We start from the raw sequence: 21,524 nt of genomic DNA on the forward strand, positions 1-21,524 counted from the left end.
TTGCAAACCCACCTTAAAAAATGTGGTTTGTATGATCTTTCCTTATCACACATCTAAAGGCCACGTCTCAAAGTTGATGAGAACAAATTGAATCCTGGTTGTTCTTTTGTAGTCTAACTCAAAAATCCATGAACCACAATTATCTGGCAAAAGTACCGACTAACACAATAAACATCCAAATTTACGAATTCAAATCAAACGTTGTCTTCCTTTCCCTTACCCTAATCAACTGAAGAGATTTAATCTTACAGTGTTACAGGCAATGCATTCAGCATTCAGCATCGAACGGCAAGCATTTAACAGGTTGCATTACATTTTAACGCAGTTTCTCGCTTTCCATTACCGCACCATTGATTCCGGTTAGGTTCGCATTCGAAATGGATCAAATGTGAGTGAGTCAAGGGTTTGGGTGGAGAGTTTCATCTCGACTCCCCCTGCTCCTGACAGTTTAAAGCACATCGAGCAATCGGCTCCGGGCTCTGTGATCTCATGACGAGGTCATATAATCCTCGTTGGTCACGGTGTCTGGGCCTGCAGTTGTTTACTGTTTAGTGACTGTGAATGTTGTTTAGCATGATACACCTATAAGCCTCCCTCAACAGCATCAACTACTTTATCCTGTCAGAGCGCACCAGAAAGGGAGCCCTCGTTGTAGAAACGCGGACGTCTCTGTGCTTTTAAAAGGGTTGAGCGATGTAACTCATACCAACAGCTCAGCTTGCTTTGGACCAGCTGGCAGCATTCGTGTTTGTACCCTCCCTGTCTTTGCCATGTCTCCACTCCGTTGCATCCAAAAGAAGCACAAATACCATAAAACAGCTTTGCTGAGGTGGAAAAAGAAATTGCTTTTGAACCGAACGTTAAATGCAGCCTAACCAGAGCGAATGGTGAAATTTGCCAGCTGTTCTGAATTTACAGAGCAAGACGATCTGCTGAGGTTGAAATGTGTCACATGCTCCGTTCCCAAGCTCCCTTGACGATCTAGTGTGACTTATAATTTATCTTGTCACAGAGTGTACATCTTGTAACGGTTTTTTCACTCTAGCAAAATGATACAGCTCACCAGTGAATAAACATATACCCAGTTCATAAAGCTTTCATGCGTTTGTTTTTCCTGAGCTTCGCTGTAGTAAACACGCTGTTATATAAGTCACTCCTTGTGAAAGATGTTCTGGAACGAGCACAGTCATTATTTTAGTGGAGGGGTGGGGGGGGCTTTTTACCACAGGCATGATCACTTGTTCATAATTGCATCGTGGACAACAAAAAAATATTATTTGTTTGTATATACAGTTCACATTTACAGAGTAAAGCTGTCACTAGACTACCAAGCATTACAACCAGTCATTTACCTCACAGAACACCTCCACGTCCCTATTAGTTGAAACTGATTACATGGCTAATTAACATGTTATTACAGGTGCACAAACACACACACACATATATATATACACACAAGCTGTTTACACCAACATAAAATCTGCTTTTATTTTGACAAAAATGGGCAAAACAGACAGTTTCCCCACAAAGCAAACATATCATTAGCATTCCTGCACTTAGCTACAGTGCTGGAACAGATTGCACATAAATTGTACTCGGGTCAAACTAGTAAGGCTGCATTTAGATGCAGCTGACATCTTCATATGCTGTCAGTTTAATGGAACGCAGTGCATGTCTTAAAGGGGCTTTGCTAATGCCGAGAGCTCAATAACATTTCCTAGTGTGTTGTACACGGAGAAGACAGAACCACGACTTGATCTCAGAACCGTCACACCCCAAATTGTGACCACAACTGTGGATAGAAAGCCATCAAACAAGCATCCATGTGCGCTATGTTTAGAGTGGCCTCAGCACTCCATGCCAAACAAGATCCCTGCTGTTGCAGAGTCGGCCTCTACATGACGTATAAATGATGGATGCATCTACCATCACATAGTGTTTTGGTTAATGAAGGCCATTGTGAAGCTCAGACAGACTTTGTCTCAGCAAATCATCATAATCTTTATAATGATGATTCACAAAATAACATGAATTACATCAAAAAAGTAGAGAATGAAACCATAAACGTATCAGGAAGTGCACAGACATTTACCCAAGATTTCTGTGTAATTAGACATTTTTTAAACCATCTTTTGTATACAGTCTACAGGGAGTGCAGAATTATTAGGCAAGTTGTATTTTTGAGGAATAATTTTATTATTGAACAACAACCATGTTCTCAATGAACCCAAAAAACTCATTAATATCAAAGCTGAATGTTTTTGGAAGTAGTTTTTAGTTTGTTTTTAGTTTTAGCTATTTTAGGGGGATATCTGTGTGTGCAGGTGACTATTACTGTGCATAATTATTAGGCAACTTAACAAAAAACAAATATATACCCATTTCAATTATTTATTTTTACCAGTGAAACCAATATAACATCTCAACATTCACAAATATACATTTCTGACATTCAAAAACAAAACAAAAACAAATCAGCGACCAATATAGCCACCTTTCTTTGCAAGGACACTCAAAAGCCTGCCATCCATGGATTCTGTCAGTGTTTTGATCTGTTCACCATCAACATTGCGTGCAGCAGCAACCACAGCCTCCCAGACACTGTTCAGAGAGGTGTACTGTTTTCCCTCCTTGTAAATCTCACATTTGATGATGGACCACAGGTTCTCAATGGGGTTCAGATCAGGTGAACAAGGAGGCCATGTCATTAGTTTTTCTTCTTTTATACCCTTTCTTGCCAGCCACGCTGTGGAGTACTTGGACGCGTGCGATGGAGCATTGTCCTGCATGAAAATCATGTTTTTCTTGAAGGATGCAGACTTCTTCCTGTACCACTGCTTGAAGAAGGTGTCTTCCAGAAACTGGCAGTAGGACTGGGAGTTGAGCTTGACTCCATCCTCAACCCGAAAAGGCCCCACAAGCTCATCTTTGATGATACCAGCCCAAACCAGTACTCCACCTCCACCTTGCTGGCGTCTGAGTCGGACTGGAGCTCTCTGCCCTTTACCAATCCAGCCACGGGCCCATCCATCTGGCCCATCAAGACTCACTCTCATTTCATCAGTCCATAAAACCTTAGAAGAATCAGTCTTGAGATATTTCTTGGCCCAGTCTTGACGTTTCAGCTTGTGTGTCTTGTTCAGTGGTGGTCGTCTTTCAGCCTTTCTTACCTTGGCCATGTCTCTGAGTATTGCACACCTTGTGCTTTTGGGCACTCCAGTGATGTTGCAGCTCTGAAATATGGCCAAACTGGTGGCAAGTGGCATCTTGGCAGCTGCACGCTTGACTTTTCTCAGTTCATGGGCAGTTATTTTGCGCCTTGGTTTTTCCAAACGCTTCTTGCGACCCTGTTGACTATTTTGAATGAAACGCTTGATTTTTCGATGATCACGCTTCAGAAGCTTTGCAATTTTGAGACTGCTGCATCCCTCTGCAAGATATCTCACTATTTTTGACTTTTCTGAGCCTGTCAAGTCCTTCTTTTGACCCATTTTGCCAAAGGAAAGGACGTTGCCTAATAATTATGCACACCTGATATAGGGTGTTGATGTCATTAGACCACACCCTTTCTCATTACAGAGATGCACATCACCTAATATGCTTAATTGGTAGTAGGCTTTCGAGCCTATACAGCTTGGAGTAAGACAACATGCATGAAGAGGATGAAGTGGACAAAATACTCATTTGCCTAATAATTCTGCACTCCCTGTATAACCCAGGGTCACAGAGCACTCCAGTAAATTGAGTAAAATCTCAAGGTGAGTGAATAAATGTTTCAGACATCACCTATGCTCACCGGCATTCTGCAAATATAGACAACTGAAAGTTATTGAATACGAATTTCTAAGGGAAGTGAGCTTGATTCTGTTTATATAAAAGTTACAAATTTTGATCTGCAGTTGGATAGTTCAAAGAATTTGGGCCCAACTAATTGAACTACTGCTTCTTTGGATTTAAAGCTTCTATGTGATTATCAGGGATGTGATTATGAGCTGCAATGGTTGCCACCCTTCAAGAAGTATCCTGTGCAAGGTGTGGTCCTGCCTGCTGAGACCACAGAGCCGATACAAGGAACTGACATCCCTCATGGCCTTGTAACAACTAAGAATGGGAAACCTGTCTTGACTGTATTTCGTGCTTTCACGTGTTCCTGCAGCAGCACGCTTGCTCCTGCTTTGAATTCCTGCTAACAAACAAAAGATATACACCTGCTTTGATGCTATTACCCAGAATTCTTATGCTCAGAGTTGCAGCCTTTATTCTCCCATCAAGAGCCCTGCAGAGCACAGGACTCTCACAGAGCAACATTACACACAAAGACGGGGATACGCAGATACATACGCGTAGAAAACATATTCTTGGCTTTGTTCACCTGCTTTCCTCATTCCCTCCAAGCTACGTGAAATATCGCAGTTTTATCAGAGCCCATGGCTCGTTGGCATCAGGATAGGAGTTTTAGGGAACAAAAGCACTTGGTCAGGGTTAGGAAAAGTTAAGGGTATGGTCTAGAATACACCTTTTCCACAATTTTAACCCTACATGTGGAAGTCGAATGCTAAAAGGGTACCATTGTGGTGTCAAGGAAATTCTCAACAAGCACCCAAATGCAAGACTGGAGTGACACTGGGCTGCTCCTCCTCCCTCAGGCACGTCTTGCAGAGAACCATCCCTCTCCTCTCCTGTCAGGGGGAACAAATGAGCCGGGGCATGTTTCTTATGTGTGTGTTTGTGTGCGTGTGTGTAAGGCTAAACTTCCTGTCTGTTTGGTCTTCCTCTCTGTAGTTGCTTCCTCCCCAAAACATATACACACAAACACACACACACCTGCTCCGCACTGTTACCCCCTGACAGATCACTGACATGCTGCCTCTAGGCCATCCTGCAGTGTGTATGCGTGTGTGTGTGTGTGTGTGTGTGTGTGTGTGTGTGTGTGTGTGTGTGTGTGTGTGTGTGTGTGTGGTTACAGACACCCTCCCACTGAGCCAGTCTGGCAATTGCCATTTCTCAAGGAGCTAAGGAAGGGAGGGAGCATGGAGTAAGGATGGAGGGAGGGCGAAGGCCTTGATGTGAGTGTGTTTGTTGTCAGAGGGTTTATTAATAAAGATGACCTCAGCCTGTGCTGCACAGAGGGTGTGTGTGTGTGTTTTTTCTTTTCTTTCCGTCTTTCGTTCCTCCTTCTTTGTGACTCTTAAAATAATTATTATTTTGAGGGGGGAAAAAAAGGATTCATGTGTTTATGTATGTGTTTCTGCACCTTCTCGTGCCAGCTTTATCCCTCCTCTTTGTGATCCCGCGGTGGTTGCACTCTGCTTATTTGGACTCATAATGCGTCTTTGCCATCTTTTGCGTGCATGCTAGCTCATCTGTGTACGTCTGTGTGTGGGTGTCTGTGTGTGGGTGGGTGTAACAGGGATAATCCTTCTTGATATGACTCCTTTGTGTCTCAGCGTCCGTGGATGTGATTACGTGCTTCATTATGTCGGGCTAACAGGTTGAGTCCTCTGCGTGTGCGCGCGCGCGTGTGCAGACGTCAGTCACCTGCTGTGTGTGCAAGGAAGAACAGATGTCCTCGAAAGAATAGAAGGATGAGTAACTTCCTTCAAAGTGCAGGGCATTCCTGGCTGAAATCACTCTGTAAATCGAGCTCTGTAAGTCAGTTAAGGTTCAGTTCACTCAAATTGCAAAAGCACGTCTCTCCTGGTTGCAACAGACCATTCTGACTGGAGTCATTGTGCCTGTTATTTTGGATATTTCTTAGTCCTAACTACTTTCTAGCAATGAAATAGTCTCTATGTAAAGCCTGTTGGCTTTTGACAGTGTTTCTGTTGCGTTCTGTTGAACACTGTATTTCGGTGGGGGGGGGGGGGGGTGCAGAGTTTTATCTGTCAGCTAAACCTGTCTCCATTCCTATCTTTAGCTTTCTTGATGTTTTCTGACAGTCCCCTCTAGGTTTAGCTCCAGCATCCACACAGTGATACAGAAGTGTGTACAACTGCTGCCGTCTGACCTAATTGGCTCCAACAAGCACTCAAAAACTTTTAAACAGAGACCACTGCAGAAAGTGCGAAACATCCTCTGCACGTATTTTAGTTTTATGATATCTTTTTAAGGTAACAGAATGACTCCCACTGAGCATTCCCAGGCATGCGTTCAACGCGTTTATTTTAGTTTGTCTGCAAGGCCTGCCAAGCTGAGCAAAACTTGGAATTGCAGCATGGAAGAAGGAAGAACTTTGTAAATGTTAGTCTGGATCTCTATCTTTAAAATTGCAAAATTGGGCACTGGCCTTGCAGGGGGATGCACCGTTCTAGTTGATTGTGTCTTCCTGTGTTGATGTGGTGTGGCTGCTTCGTTTGGACAGGATTCAAACCAAGTCTGGCGTGGACTAACGTACGGCTGCACTGCAGGAGCAGTTGTAAACTGCTCAAAAGAAACTTTTACTCAAGGTAAATGACAAAATTGGTTCCTTTATGATCAGTTTAAGATACCATTAAAGATTAATACAGAACTCTAAGAAATGTATGAAGTCAGGTTAGGTTGAGTTGGTGTTTTCAGTGGTTGAGGGTGATCTAATTTGTTTAGCTGTCGAGCCAGCCCATGTGTCTCTCCCAGAGGGCTGAAGCCGGCGCTTGAGTGGGACAGCCTGGCAAGCAGTGGGTCCTTTGGGGCAATGTGGTTACCAAGGAGGGAGATGGCGGAGCTCATTTTGCCCTCTGTCTGCCCTGCCACAATGAACACTGGGGCCATTAGGGACGGCGTTGTCCTGCAGCCCGGGAGAGCCACCAAATGAGATAATGCTCTGAGCTCACGCTTTTACTACCACCTACACACTACACATGCAGGTATGCACATGTGCACAAATTAGGCAAGCACAAACAAATAAGATCCAGTGGGATGCACTGCACGTAGGACCATATAGACACACACACACACATATGAGTAGATGCATGAATTGATCCTCGCTCACATATATTACTCTTTGACCTCCCTCTCTGTCAATAATCCTCCACCCATGTATTTACTATTTCAGCTGCAGCAGCCAGTTACATTTTGTTGGACAGACGGCGGCAGAAGCAGTGAGAGGAAAGCTAATGAAACAGGATATCCCTACCTCTGGTTATTCCACAGGAGAAGAACAAGGAAAATAACACATGCTTTGACCTTGAATGAGTCTATAAAATCACAGAGTGTGCTGAAGACCACTGCGTGTTTACCCAGTTTACTTATTCAGTGCCAGGCGCCGTTTTTCTGCCCTGTACTCCCCCGTAATAGGTCCCCGTCAGTAATTCAGGCATTGAGACATAACACTAAGTCATCCAGCGAGGTTTCAAGCGCATATAAACTCAGTGAAATTACATAGGGGGGATAAAACTTTGCTTTTAATGGATGCCTCTCTTCTTATCGACACCCATGCATGTCTGATTATAAAGACGCTTTTCTCGAAATGTTGACGTAAAAGGTTGTGAAACTTTGCATAAATGAGCCACAGCTGAGGAGGCAGTGTGTGTGTGTAGGTATCTAATGATTGCAGAGGACTACAAAGGGAAATGATGGGATCAAAGCGAGAACAAGAAAAAAAGAGTCTCTTTATTTTTTCTGTTTTCTCCTTCTAACCCCTATTTTTATTTATTCATTAATTATCCAAACTACTTTGCATTAATCTTGGTAAATTGGGCTCATTCAAAAAAAAAAAAACGTTTTATTACACAGTGATCCAGTGAATCAGGCTACTCAGTGACCCCCCTCTCTCACTAAGGAGGCAAGTGGAACAAAACCAAGCCAGCAAAAAGCTCCATACAGTGGAGGCCATCACTGAACTGATAACTCTCCTCCACATTCCTGAGAGCTGCAACACAAAAGGGGGAATCTGATTACTCTAAACACTAAAATATGTCTAAAACTGAAAGTTAGTTTTGATTTAAAGGTCGTGAATATCTTTTAAACTATATATCACCATATATACTGTCAGCAAATGATCACGTTTCTGCACAGCTATAACAACAACAGCTGGTTAGAAGCTCGCTTCATGACAGCTAACGTTAGACTCGAGTGCTCTTAAAATCCCAGCTTCCTTGCGCTAAACAGTTTGATGACATTCTTACATTATATGAGATTTTATTTACTAATTGCCCAAGTTTGACAATGTCAAACAATGACATTTTAAAGAAAGTTTCAGTGAAAGCAGCATAAATAGCACCTAACTGAGGCTAACAGCAGTTTACAGAGGTTAACAGTAACTAATTGGGGCTAACAACCACTAACAAAGGCTAACAGAGGCAGCAGGAAAAACAGCAGAGTTTGGTGCCAGAAAGTTCAGGATAGCCTCTAAAAGTCACCTCAGTTTGGATGCTTTACACCGGGCATGCTGAGGTAAACAATGGACTCACAGGCTTCACTTGTTAAGTTACATACAGGCATGTAACATGTGGAATTGTCGTGTTTATTAACTTACAGATGGTAAAAATCGCTCTATGTGTGACAATGTTCGCACTATGTTACATAAGCTACAACTATCATAATAAGATTTTCAACTACCTTAAATTGTAGTACATATAAAACGACGAAGTCATTGTTAGCTCCTACCTGTCATGTTTCATGTCTGTGTGGGTCGGTTATCAAGTTCGTGTCATGTCTGCGTCTTGTCATGTTTATATGTTACGTTTTTGGGTTGGTATTATTAGTTAGGATTCAGTTGAGTTTCATTCTAGTTTCGTTTCTACTATAACTTCTAATTTAGAAGTATCTCTTTGTGCTCCATGTTTCATCTCCAAATTCCCTTTTCCCTCTATATGTTCTACAGTGTTCGCGCTCCTCGTGAGTTCACCGTGTCCACATGTTAGTCTGTCATATGTTTCATGTTGTCAAGCCGGTGTTGTCAGGTCTGCGCCTCTCCATATTTCCCGTTTTATTTTGAAATGCTTGTTTCCGTGTTCCTTGTGCTTAGTATTACTTTTCCCTGTCGTGGCATGATGTTCAATTGTGTCAGCTGTTTCCCCATGTGTTCCCACTTTCCCTAATCTCCTCTGTGTGTATTTAGTTTGTGTGCTTTCTTGCAGTCTTCGTCAGGTCGTCTGTGTTACCTCCCTCCACGTCATGTCATGTCATAGTAGTCATAGTCATCTTAGTCATCATAATCATCATAGTTATCACGGTTGTCATAGCTGATTCATAGTTTTTCGTAGTTCCCACAGTTAGCTCTCGCCCCTATCAGCCAGAATAAACGGCTCGCTTTTTGTTTAACCCCAATTTCATCTCCTTCTGTGTCCACACTTGGTTTCTCCGTTTCAAACTCTCGCACAGTCAGCTCCCGCTAACCGTGACACATACTGAGTAGTACTTAAATGAAAGTATTAAGGTACTCATGGTACTGTAACTATTCAAAACACCTGACTAGTTACTGTCACTGAGTGACTGCCATGACTTCTTATCATTATATAATGTAGTCGTTTCCAAACCTTCAGAAAACATGTAGGAACAACATTGGACTGATGAAAAGAAGCTTCCACCGTGGTTTTTAGCTGCTAAATGCTCCACAATGTCCCCCCATTAGTTGCTAAGTGTCTAGATACCTGCTGTGCTGAAAGGGCACATTTGGATTTATTAAAGCTCTTTCATTTTTTCCTAAAATCTTACTAATGTATGAATGAATCAAAACAGTGACATTACAGGCTGTCAAACCAAAGCAAATGGCTGATTGATGCTAAAACGTTATAACTCTCTAAAATATGAATTAATGCAGCATAGCATTTAAGACAAGTTAGGGATATTTAAAAAAAAACGTGACTTTTAAGAGGCAGTATTTAGGAAAGATTGGTCTTGGCATCAAGATAACCTTTTTACTTGCTGTTTTTTCTATTATGGCTCTTTTTTTTAGCATTTCCATTCAGATAGAGCATTTAATGAGATGGAAAAGTTGACTTGCGACTTGACACCCGTAAACTGTGCTCAGTGAGGAAAGAAGAGATCTTGGAGTCAGAGTGGTCCTGGGAAAAGCTGTGCATGGAACGTTGCAAGTTTTATCAGAGGGCGCCTTAGCAGGACGGATTTGTTTGGCTTTACTCCTTAGTGAGACAAATATTGGGATGAATCTCCTCTCTGCTCTGGGCCCTGTTGTGAAAAGGCCAGGGCCCAAGCCAGGGCTTTACCATCACATCCTCCCACTTATGTAAACAGATGTCTCATACACACACACACATGCATGCTCGCACTCAGAAACCTCTCACCCAACACACTCACCCCAGTCATTTTAAAGGGCTTTCCCAGAAATACAGTTATACTAATTCCAGTGAATGAAATCTTTTGCCTAAAAGGATGAGTTCATCCCTTTTATTTGTGTGGGAATACGAAGCGCTGCGTTGTGGAATACATCGACAAATGGGGGCATTTTTCTCTCTCAGTGTGTCTCTTCTTCGGTTTTGCTCGCACACCAGGTGCTGCTCAGTATTTTGTGTCCACTGTGGCTCTTGTGGGTTCTGGCACAGTGAGAATAACAATCACAGCTCCTCGGTTCAAACCGATATCAGTTGCCAAAAGCACCGACGCAGATGCCGCTCTTCACACAGGAAATGAGAGGATGATAGTGGAAGGGTCCCACTTCACTGGAAAAAGAAAATCACAATTACCATCACTTTATCTGTCAACACCAACAAATGTGGGGAGGGGGTGTCACAATGCAGAGACAACAGGAGGTGGAGCCGCTCGTTTGGGCACCGGGCTGATGCGTTCTGGTCGACTGCAGAGCGAAAGCCTTTGATAGCATCTGCGCTGTGGGCTGCAGTTACAAAGTTCAGAGCTGGCAGAGCTTTATTTTTTCTGAAAAGTTAGAGCAGTCATGAAATATAAATAGCAGAAATATGGTTTGGTTTCCACAACAATGGGCACGGTCGTTTTCCATTTCTTATCTCTGAGACTGTAGAGAAATGAGATGCTTTAAATTTCAATTATTGTTGCTTTCTAGTGCTTAGCGATCTGTTGCATGTTTTTAACCAGTATGTGTGGAATGCTGAACGCTTCTCACCCTGCATCCTGAGCTTGATTCTGCCAGAAGTTCCTTCATGTTAAAAGGGAGTTTTTCCTTCCCACTGTCACCACATGCTTGCTCACAGGAGGTCATTTCATTGTTTTCTTGGTCTGTACCTTAAAATATTTGGCACTGTCATTGTCATTTGCAGCTATATAAATGAACTATAATTGAATTACATGGTAGCCAACTTACAGAAACGGTGTGAAGCAGTGGGCAGCAGTGTGTAGGGACGGTATCTTGCTGAGGGGTACCTCAGGTTAGCTGTTCAGTGGATTCAAACCCCCAACCCTCCGATCATGGGGCCACCATTCGACCTACTGAGCTATTCCTGCCCCTAAAATAAGCCTGTGCTCCAGGTGAGGCTCGAACTCACAACCTCAGCATCTCTCTGCAGGTTACTGTCTTATAAGTACCACGCGCTGACCGATTGCGCCACTGGAGCTTACGTAAATACCCACTAATCAGTGCTAAGAGCAGAAATATATTTCAACATCTTGGATATCCGCTGTACCACAAAGCAATTCCCCCAAAAGGCACCAGCAACACAGTCAAATACAGTCAAAAAGTCCAGATCAGTAAGTCAAAGTACAGGAAGTGAGGCCTTGGTAGTCCTATCAGTCAAAGCGACCATGACCCTAATTTTTAAACCTCAGCAAAATCCAAATGGGCGAGTTATTATATACTAAAATTACTCACCGAAGAGTTGTTGTGACCATGGAGACAAGGCTTTAAATGTGCCTTTTGTTGCTGTAAAATCGAGCATTTTAATAAGGGAATCTGTGGGGACTGACTCGTTTTCGCCACCAGCCTTAAGTGGAACTGCAGCTCCACATAGGCTTAATTTTTTAGCCCTCCAGGTCGTCGCTTCATTGAGACACTATGATTACCTGGTATTTTGAAAGCATTAGGAATCCATTAAGTATTCGTCTCTGATGACCTTTACCTAAATGTAAGTGGCATCGTGATCCAGCTAAAGGGATTTTTCACACTTTATGAACCCACAAAATGTTTCTAATAATTGCTTATAACCGATCTCTATAGCCATAAGATACATCTTACAAGACTGATATCAATTTCAAAATGCTACATTAGCCACCTATGCAAAGATGCCATTATTACTCTTTAAAGCCACGTGTCTGTTAAACCTTGTAACGGGAATAGTAAGACAGAGCAGACGCAATATTTCACATAAAGGACGAAGCACGGGGAAGATAAATGCAGTGTCTGCTGTATCAGTCATTTCTATGGTACTCTGAATAATCAATGCTTCAGTTGAGTATGGAGGAATGACTCTCACGAGAGATCTCTGTATGAATTGACCGCCGTGTAGTGACGCTGATAATGGCTTCGGCGAATTGCGTCCATCTTTAATTTTAGCTTGTAAATCACAACCCGCAAGTAATGGGCTGCACTTAGAGAGGTCAGAGTTTATGTGTAAATCATTCTGGAGGACAAAGCTTGTGGTGTGAAGCTTTGCAGCTCTTTTTTTCCCCCGAAGGATATTTTTTTCTGATAGTGGGGGTTGGCAGTAGACGTTCACAGCTCAGATCTAGCTCTGACCTTGGCCAGATGTCCACCAACACCGATACGTATGTGCGTGCACGCGTTTGTGTGTACGCCCTTCGTCTGCCAGGTTTTCGGAGAGTGCTTGCATCTAATAGGGAATGGCAGGCATTTTGTTGGGCTTTATTGCCACATGCCTCTTCCAATCCTGCCACTGATTAGAGCTGCCATTACTGGCACACCAACGTGAACGCGCGCTCTTACAAGGCAGACGTTGGCACACGCTCAAAGCTCTGGCCTTTGCATGTGATTAGCATCCCATTGCGTTGTCTTGTGCGGCGATCAAACGGAGCACGGAGTTGTGCTCTTGTCGAGGCCGATCGGGGGAAGTGACGGGTACGATGTCGCTCCACTTTTATTCAACTCATCAGGGTGCTGCCAGCTTAGACAATGTCAAATTTGCAGCTAAGCAATTAGAGGCCCAGGCTGTCACAATTGAGCTTGATGGGGAAAACTCATTGTGGTGGCATGCAGGCAAACACGTGAACACAGATACAGGTGCTGGCACACACAGACGCGATACATCCACCCACATGCGCACAAGTACATAGTGTATGTATATTTACAATAAGCATGCAGGCGATTAGCTCAGAAAGTGCAGGTGTAAACTGTTAGTCATTGCTGATTCACAAGCAGCTGGCTGGCTTCCACACAGCCACTCACTGTGCTGCCTGTCAAATACACAGGCAGCCAGCGGCTTGAGGTGTGTGTCCATGTGTATGCGTGTGCAGATGTTCTTGAAATCCTGCTATTTAGCCAGACCTCCTCCTCCACTCCTCTTCCTCCTAGTTTTTGGCCTCACGTGTGCATATGTGTGTGTGAGTGTGCTTTAGTTAATGTGTAGATGTTTTTGCACATTTATGTCTGTGTGGACTTGCAGGGATTTGGCTGCTGCTTTCTCCTGGATGAAGCCAGTGGAAAGCTGAGGTCTGGATGACTTACTTATTTAGGAAAAATACACCAGAGATGGACAGCGTGCTGCTGTGCTGTCACATAATCACATGTGCATGGGTTTGAATTCATCCTGCTCTGTAGGTAACAGAGCCAGTGACCTTAGTAGCAATGCTATATTTCATTTTGGAGATTTTTTTCTCCCCCCAATAACAGCTAAAGTGATTCTGCTGCTGTTACGGTTTCAACAGACTGGTTCAGTCCCAGGTGGAGGCGCTCACCAGAGGGTTAAATGCTCTACCAGAAGCAGTCGACACACATATACGCACAGAAATGCTCATATGGCGGATTACTCAGTGGCGTGAGGTTTCCGATTAAGTCTAAATTTGCTTTCCAGCACATTCAATCAACCTAACTTGATTTTAAAGGACCTGCCATCAAACAGAGTTTTGGACTTATCCCTAACTTGCTTCTTTACTTCCTTGAAACCATCAGAAGAGTTTCATCCTGTCTTTGGGTGTTCTCCTCCTTAACAAAGTCATGTCAGTAGCAGGTTTCATATCTTCACCGGCCAACAAAAAAACATGAAGGATTCCATTCATCTTTATGGTTTAAGAAGATTCTCCTACTTATTATACGTATAATAATCAACTGGGTAGCTTTAAAAGTGTCTTTGAACGAAGATTACAACACGGTTGATTTTTTGGTCATGAAAGGTTTTAGAGTTCTGCTTTTACATAAGAGCATTCACAGTCTCAAGGTTGTCACAATATTACCATAAATTTGCCAAAAAGTTTAAATTTGAGAAGTTTCTCGAAGATTGACTTTTTCCCTTTTGGGGGAGTTATACCAAGGTTCTGTGCAGTTTAATTTTTGTATGTGTGTGTGTGTGTTTGGTTCAATAAAGTTTGATGAAAATCACAACTTTTCCAGTCGATACAGTGGAGCACAGTGTTCATCGAGTGTAGCAGAGTTTTCAGTTTCTAGTTTATTGACAGTAGGGAATGAAGTATGATGGTGTCAGAGGTTTGGGCCTTGGCTTTGTGTGCTCCCTCTTTGTAACACTAGCCGGCCCATACGCTACTGACAGCATCTGCTTGGCCCTTGGCGCCCTCATTGTGATTAGTGAGCCATTGATGTTGACATGAATCTCAGCTTCTGCTCACACACACACACACACAAATCCCGGCACGCACTGGCGAAGGCGCTGTAGTCAGTTATGTGATCTGCACTATGAACTACGGGAACCTGTGAATGTGAGCCTCGAGGGATCAGGGGCGTGTGTGTGTGTGTGTGTGGCTTTATTTTTCATGTCTAAGATCTTGTGATCAAAACCAGAAAAGCCTTGCAATAAAATTGAGTCAAGCAATTATCTCTGTGCATGGAACTTAGCTCCAAGCCTAATCTTCATACTCACTTCATACTGTTCATATGAAGGAGCATTCAGTGGTACAGTGTAAAGCAGACTGCTCAAATTTATTCTGTTTCTTGCAAAGCTCGCTGTTGTGAGCTCACGTCTGGGCTCAGCTTCTGTTAAGTCATTTATTACTCTATATCTCTTTCAGCATTTTCTATTTGTGTATGTGAAACCTGTATGTTTGTGATAATGACTGCTTAAAGTAAAGGTAAAGTTAGAGATGCTTAGCATTTGCCTCTTTTTGTAGCATATTTGCTTGTTTGGAACATTCATTTGTAAAATCTTTTAATAGAAAACTGCAAGAGACTTTATTTGTTTTGGAAAATTTACCTGTTTAGGATGTGGCCAGTGGAGCCCAACCATTTTACCAGTGGACTGATATTATTGGCTCATTTTAGTTACTTGCTGACCTGTCAGTATCATCACTTGTAAGTGCCAAATAATTAAACATTTAAAAAGTACAGAAGAGATCAAAGAAACACCCTTCAACTATGTTGTGAGTTTCAACGTTGCCTAATTTGTCCACCAGGGGGCAGTCTGCAACTTCCCTGGTGGCAACATATGTCACACAACAATGAATAAATAAGTAACTATACACATGTCAGAAAAATCTGTTAGTGTTGTGTATGTCTGAAAGAAAAAGAAATATTGGATATTATATACTAAGATTGAATATTTTGAATATTAATGTTATCACATTATTGTCACTATCAGTCTTAAAAATCCTATATTTGAAGCCTAAATCTGGTGATTAAAACAAAACCCTTACAGGAAGTTACAGAGTAAGTTACGGTTACGAAGGATAGTGTGTAAAATGTACTACATTGTCATGCTGGCTCTCTGTTGTGGTTTACTAGCATGTTTCCGCTTGTGTTAGCTTGTCTTCAAGAGTAGGCAACTAACTAGGCCTAAACTTCAGTTTCCAAAACCACAAATTTCACACACAAAAACCACCAAGTGGCACATATTTGTTTGATCAGGATTTTCATGTTTCATGTACGTGGATGTGCAGGTAGGAAGTATATTTACAGTTTTGAATGTGTGTGTGTGTGTGTGTGTGTGTGTGTGTGTGTGTGTGTGTGTGTGTGTGTGTGTGTGTGGAGACCTCTAATTATGTGCAGTAGCAGGTCTTGTCTGACAGAGACATTAAAATGATTAAAGCTGACCTGTCAGTCTCACATATCCACCCCCAACATCCAGCACTGCCACTCATTACATCTCTCCTCTTCTTCTCCTTTAGCCCAATGTGACCTTCATGTGCGACGTCTGTCTCTAGTCAACATTCACAACGAAGACAAGACAGAGCAAAAAAACATCTGAAGGAGAGATTACGACGAGAGCACACGGACGCGCGAGGGAGGAGAAGAAAAACAAGTAAGAAAGTAAAAACAGAACAAAGGGTGGAGAAGAAAAACACAGTGGCATCTTTTTCTATCTCTCACTGACAGCATGAATCAGAGAATAGAACAGGAGGAGGAATGGGGGGCATGTAAAATGAGCGAGGAATCAAAAGAAATAAGAAAGTGAATATAAGCAGAAAAAGCAAAACCATGCGGGGGGGAGGGTAGCAGTTGTCAAAACAGAACGTGGAAATTACAACCATTTTCAGGAACTCCCAGAAAGAAATTATTCTGCAGCGAGACAAAGAAAATGGAGAAAATGTATGACAGAGGAGAAAAAGAAAGGTGACCAAAACAGAAAGAAAAAGGTGAATTTAGGCAGGATATTGGATTTCAGATTTCAAAGCATTTTGTTAAGAAAGACACTGAGGGTCACGTCTGTAACAAAGTGTATCTGTGTACGTGTGCGCGTAGCATTTGCAGCTTGTCCTGACTGTGTATGTGCAAGTGGAAGGAAAGACGGCCATATTTATCTGAAAGTCGAAAAGTGGAAAACAAAGGGAGAAAAGAAAGAGAAGGAGAAAAGAGAAATGGATGATTGAATCTGACAAGCTGTGCACAGATTTTAAAGGTTAAGTTTACTGAAGATAGCTTTTATCGTTATTTCCGTCTTCTGAGGCTGAATGCAACAAAGCACAAGGTTGGAATTTCTGCCTTAGTAATTTTAGTATGATTTGCTCTGAAATCTGAGTGTTCCAGCATTTTAAAATCAGATGAGAGAAGTTGATGAAACTTCACAGATCTTTGTTGGGTTTCAATTTTTAAAATGTAAAGTTGTTTTAAAGCGCTCACAACAATCGTAGAGGTACAATCGCATACTAATACGATCGCTTCGGTATCACTTCTCAGGCTACAAACGGGCTGCCATGATCATCTGATTAGTGGAAGTTTTGTTGGGGGTGTTAGACGGCATGGGCCAAAAGATTTAGCTGTGTGCTCCACTGGGAACATCTTTAGGGAAAAGTAAGCAAGCAATAACGTAAATATACTGGGAACAGGACAATTGAAGTAATTGGACTCAGATGACCACAATAAGGCCACTCTTTTGGCTCTTAGTTCAGAATAAAGTGATCGATTAATAAAGAAATATATTAGCTTATCTTAGCATACAAGACAAAAACAGTAGCAGTTGGTAGCCTAGCAAAAATATTTCCTAATTGTAGCTGTAAAGCATGTTAAATAACTAAGCAGTTCTCTTTGGCTCGTTTGCATATTATGGTGCTGCAGTTGAGTATCATCAGTGTAATCAGGGTATGAACATTAGATGGCTGCTCTTCCATTCATAGAACCCAGGGTTATTTCTGTAACCACCTCACTGTGCTCTGTTTACTTCTGAAAGCAAAACCCGTGCCCTTGTCATAGAACACTGGATGTCACTATATGCGTGTGTTTGTGTTTCAGTGGGTGGCCACCTCTTGTCTGATGTGTGTAAGATGAAGGGCTCTCTCATTTACAATCAGTTGTCAGCTTGATCGAGCGAGTGAGAGGCACAGCAGACTCGAGTAAATTGCCTCCGATAAAAAAAGTAATTTGTATCCCAACTTGCTCTTCCCAGAATTTAGACACGCACTAGCCAAAGAGGGAACTTGTTTAAACATGCACATATGCACTTGTATACCTTGATATCAACCAGGTAATGTGTACTCATAAACACAGAGCTGTGAGTAATCAGCCCAGGGCAACGTTCCTCTTTTCTTTTTTTTTGTCTTCTGCAGGTTTCTTTCCTGCACTGTCGCGTCTCGCTTATCCCTTGTTCTCTCTAATAATTCTGGTGCTCCCTCTCTTTCTACCTATCACTCTCACAGTGTGTGTTTATCTCTGTGAGGATATTGGTTGCCGATCATAAATAGCTTTTTCTCTGACAGCGTGCCATCACAGGCCGAGTGAGCTGGGGGGAGTAGGGGGGTAGCAGAGGTGGGGAGAAGAGAGATTGAAAGAGCGATAGAAGGAGGAAGAGGAGAAAAATGCATGCAACGTGCAGGCAGAGGTTATGCACATCATGCCAGCCTGACAGGTGTCGGGTATGCACAGATAAATGTGTTGTGCTTAAATGCAAACACCCACAACACAAACCTGCTCCCTGAGCCACGTGTAGGACACCACAATAAATTCAATGAACACTGAACTGATTTTTTTTAATACAACAAAGCCGGCCTTTACCGAAAAACAGGCCTACGTTCGGCTACCTCCTCTTTAATTTGCTGCTCATGCTATTTGCAATTAACGCAGACTCAGCACTTTTCTGTGTTAAACTGTTACACCGATAAATTTGCTGTAATGACATTTCCTCCCTACGAATTCCATCAGTACGGCAAGAGTCATGTCGTACTCATTTCTCTTTGCTTACAGAAATCCCCTTTTGATTCGCTTGTTTTGTCCAATCCTTTCCAATTTCCAACTCAACACTTCCTGCAGAAATGTTTCACGTTGATAGCCCTCCAGCATTTACTGTAAAGACGTGTAATCCTTTCTTGGTATGCTTTTAATGAGAAGGATCTGCAGGAAATCTTAGGTCCTTAATGGGACTAAAGAAAACAAAATAGAAAGCATTGGAATTCATTAGTGGATAGTTAAAGGAATAGCTTGACATTTTGAGCAATAAGCTAAATAAAGCCACTGTCCAATTAACTTAGCACAGGAGAAATACATAGAAATGGGGAAAGGGTTATTCTGGCTTTGTCCACTGTTAATAAAAATCACATACTCGTGCTTAGCATGACTTAGAATGGCGCCCGTCAGCTGCAAAGCGATGCATCATATTATACAATACACTTTACATAATGAGGAGGTTCGGCCTCATTATATAAAGGCGAATGTGTCTTTTTTCACACACAGCTTCAAGTAAAACGCTAACTACTAATTAATTCCAACTGCTTCTGCTTTTATGTTACTTTCTTTTTTATCTCGACACTTTTCACAACAAAGCTTCACGTTAAAAGCTTTTGCACTAGCCTAAAGAGTGTTGGCTTTTGAACGGCTCTGTTGGTTTTTAATATGAGAACAACCTTTGAAGTGGACCCGTTTTGCTTTGTCTCTTTTTCTGTCACATGCGTCCTATTACACTGGCAGATGCTCATGTGGACAAAATTTTAAACAGTGAGGTAAGTTCAGACTGCTCTAAACATTCGATTTCCGACAGTTTTTTTCTGTTTTTGGCTGTGTTTTATGTCACAGAGAGAGGATAGCCTAGACGTGCTATTCAAACCTTCTGTTTGCAAGGGACAGCCAGTCAGAGGGGTGCAGGATGTAGGATAACTGAGGGTCTAAAGCAAACACAAATTTGCAAATGTACAAGAATAAAAATACAGAGCCTCTTTAAGAAGTGTTGAGTTTAACTGCAGTGTATATGCAACTGCATTTTTACTGCAACTGCAGAATTTAGTAGGAAATTTCTCATTATTTATCCAAACTTTACTTTTGTCCTTCATTTATGCCAGCCACAACTATGATCTACCCATCTATTTTCGTAACTGCTTGTCCAACCTTTCAAACACACATATACACCTGCAGCGATTTTGGAATCAATTAACGGACGCAGGAAGGACATGCAAATGCAGACAGCTGCAGCTGATAAGCAGGATTAAAATTCAAACCTTCTTTCTGTGAGGCCATGCTGGTAGCCTCCGCACAATCACACCGACCCCGCCGTGCTTGTTATTTGGACGTTTATATGACGCGGTCATTGGTTATATTCAGACAGGCGAGAGATGAATCTTGCCCAAATGCCCTGTCACACACACTTTTACACACACTCGCACGCAGGTTCCCCTCCATCAAGTTTGATGAGTGTGAACCCGCTGCATCTGGCATTCCTCTGTCCTCTCTCTCCACGCCGCAGCAGTCCGTGTCTCTCTATTGATCCCAGCTTATCTTCCCGTAAACCTGGACCTCGTTTCTCCCCTCCTCCCATCTCCTCGCTTCACCACCTCCTACCCCTCCTTCCTCCTCATTGCTATCGATCAGCCCGTGTGTTCAACAAAGTAGAGAGCAGGCTGTGGTTAATGCAGTGCTGGGCCGGAGGGGCTCTGCACGAGACTCGTGTATCGCCTTTCTCTCCTAATGGTTCCAATCAGGCTCTAATAGACCCTGGGTTAGCCCATCAAGGCCCACTACTCTCTTCTCACTCTTCTCACCTTTCACTCATCCTTCCTTCTCATAAATAAATCTCTGTCTCCGCTACATGTCTGCCAGGTGCATTTTTAGCTGATGACTGTTGATTTCGCTAACCGATCCGATAGCTTTTGCTTCTGCTGAGTGTGCACACGCTTCTTCCAAAATGTCCTGCTTTGCATTTTTTACAGTAATGCTCATTCATTCCTGGGAGCTGCCCGGTAGAACCACAGTTTGCTAAGTTTAGCCATTGGGAACTGCCCAGTACCAAAAGCTGCCTTTCATTATCCCTTCTTTCAGTCGCTGAACATACTGTGTCTCTAGCTGGGTTAAGTGCATTTCTCAAGGGTACCTTCATTGTTGTGGATTCGGGGAAAAGAGTCTCTTAACATTTGTTGTTTTTCAGTCAGCAATTTAAATGGAATGACAAGTAGAACTAAAGTATGACACACTAGATGCTAGCATTACCTTTAACTAGCAGAGAGTTTGATAGTTTTTGACATTTGTTGTGGCAGGTATGTAAGAAAAACAAAGACTTCTAGGAACAGCTTTAAGCTCCTGTTAATTTTGTTTTGTAAAAACTTGGATTATGTCATTAAATTGTCATTTAAATCAGTCCTGACTAGGGATGGGTACCGGTGTCCGGTGCCATGATGGCACCGGTTCTGACATAAACGGTAGTAACCAGACCGAAAAGCAGCGCACATTTCGGTGCTTTATTTCGGTGCTTTTTTTCCTGAGCTGTGATACACTTCTAGCCAATCATTTTACATTTCCGAGGATAGTAGGCGGGCCCAGGTACGTACGTTCTTTTAGAGCAGAGCTACAGATTAAAAATGCCCAAGGCGAAGCGGTCAAAGTCTGGCTGTACTTCACAGCAAAATATGCAAACTCAGCAGCAACAAGTGCTTTAAGGTGATACTGTGATACTGTCAAAGGAGGTAACTCCTCAAATCCGATGAAACACCTGGCGACGCATAGCGTTTTTTTAAAAGCCGAGAAATGCACCGTATTTGATAGCTTGCTGCGAGACCTCACACCGAGCGCATCTACTGCGGGTGGGTTGCCTGTTATCGGACCCCGGAGTTAGCAACATCCCCCAAAAACACGAAGAGGAGAG

At 42.6% G+C, this 21,524-nt stretch overlaps 1 protein-coding gene and 1 non-coding gene across 3 annotated transcripts in view; one reads left to right on the forward strand and one right to left on the reverse strand.

Annotated features, from left to right (window-relative positions):
* sema4c (sema domain, immunoglobulin domain (Ig), transmembrane domain (TM) and short cytoplasmic domain, (semaphorin) 4C) overlaps positions 1-21,524 on the forward strand; it is a 110,226-nt gene that overhangs the window by 20,565 nt on the left and 68,137 nt on the right. Inside the window, exons 2-3 of one of the 2 annotated variants that reach the window (XM_076890611.1) lie at positions 16,135-16,268; positions 19,364-19,395. The gene's annotated coding sequence lies outside the window, so the exon portion shown is untranslated. The remainder of the gene's footprint in view (positions 1-16,134; positions 16,269-19,363; positions 19,396-21,524) is intronic. The other variant, XM_004567270.4, reaches the window with a different exon arrangement.
* Positions 11,372-11,465, reverse strand: trnai-uau (transfer RNA isoleucine (anticodon UAU)). Its single transcript has 2 exons — positions 11,428-11,465; positions 11,372-11,407 (listed from the first exon to the last, which is right to left on the reverse strand). It is a non-coding gene; the product is annotated as a tRNA-Ile (tRNA).

Source organism: Maylandia zebra, linkage group LG12 (genome assembly GCF_041146795.1).
Source record: "Maylandia zebra isolate NMK-2024a linkage group LG12, Mzebra_GT3a, whole genome shotgun sequence".
NCBI classification, from domain to species: domain Eukaryota; kingdom Metazoa; phylum Chordata; class Actinopteri; order Cichliformes; family Cichlidae; genus Maylandia; species Maylandia zebra.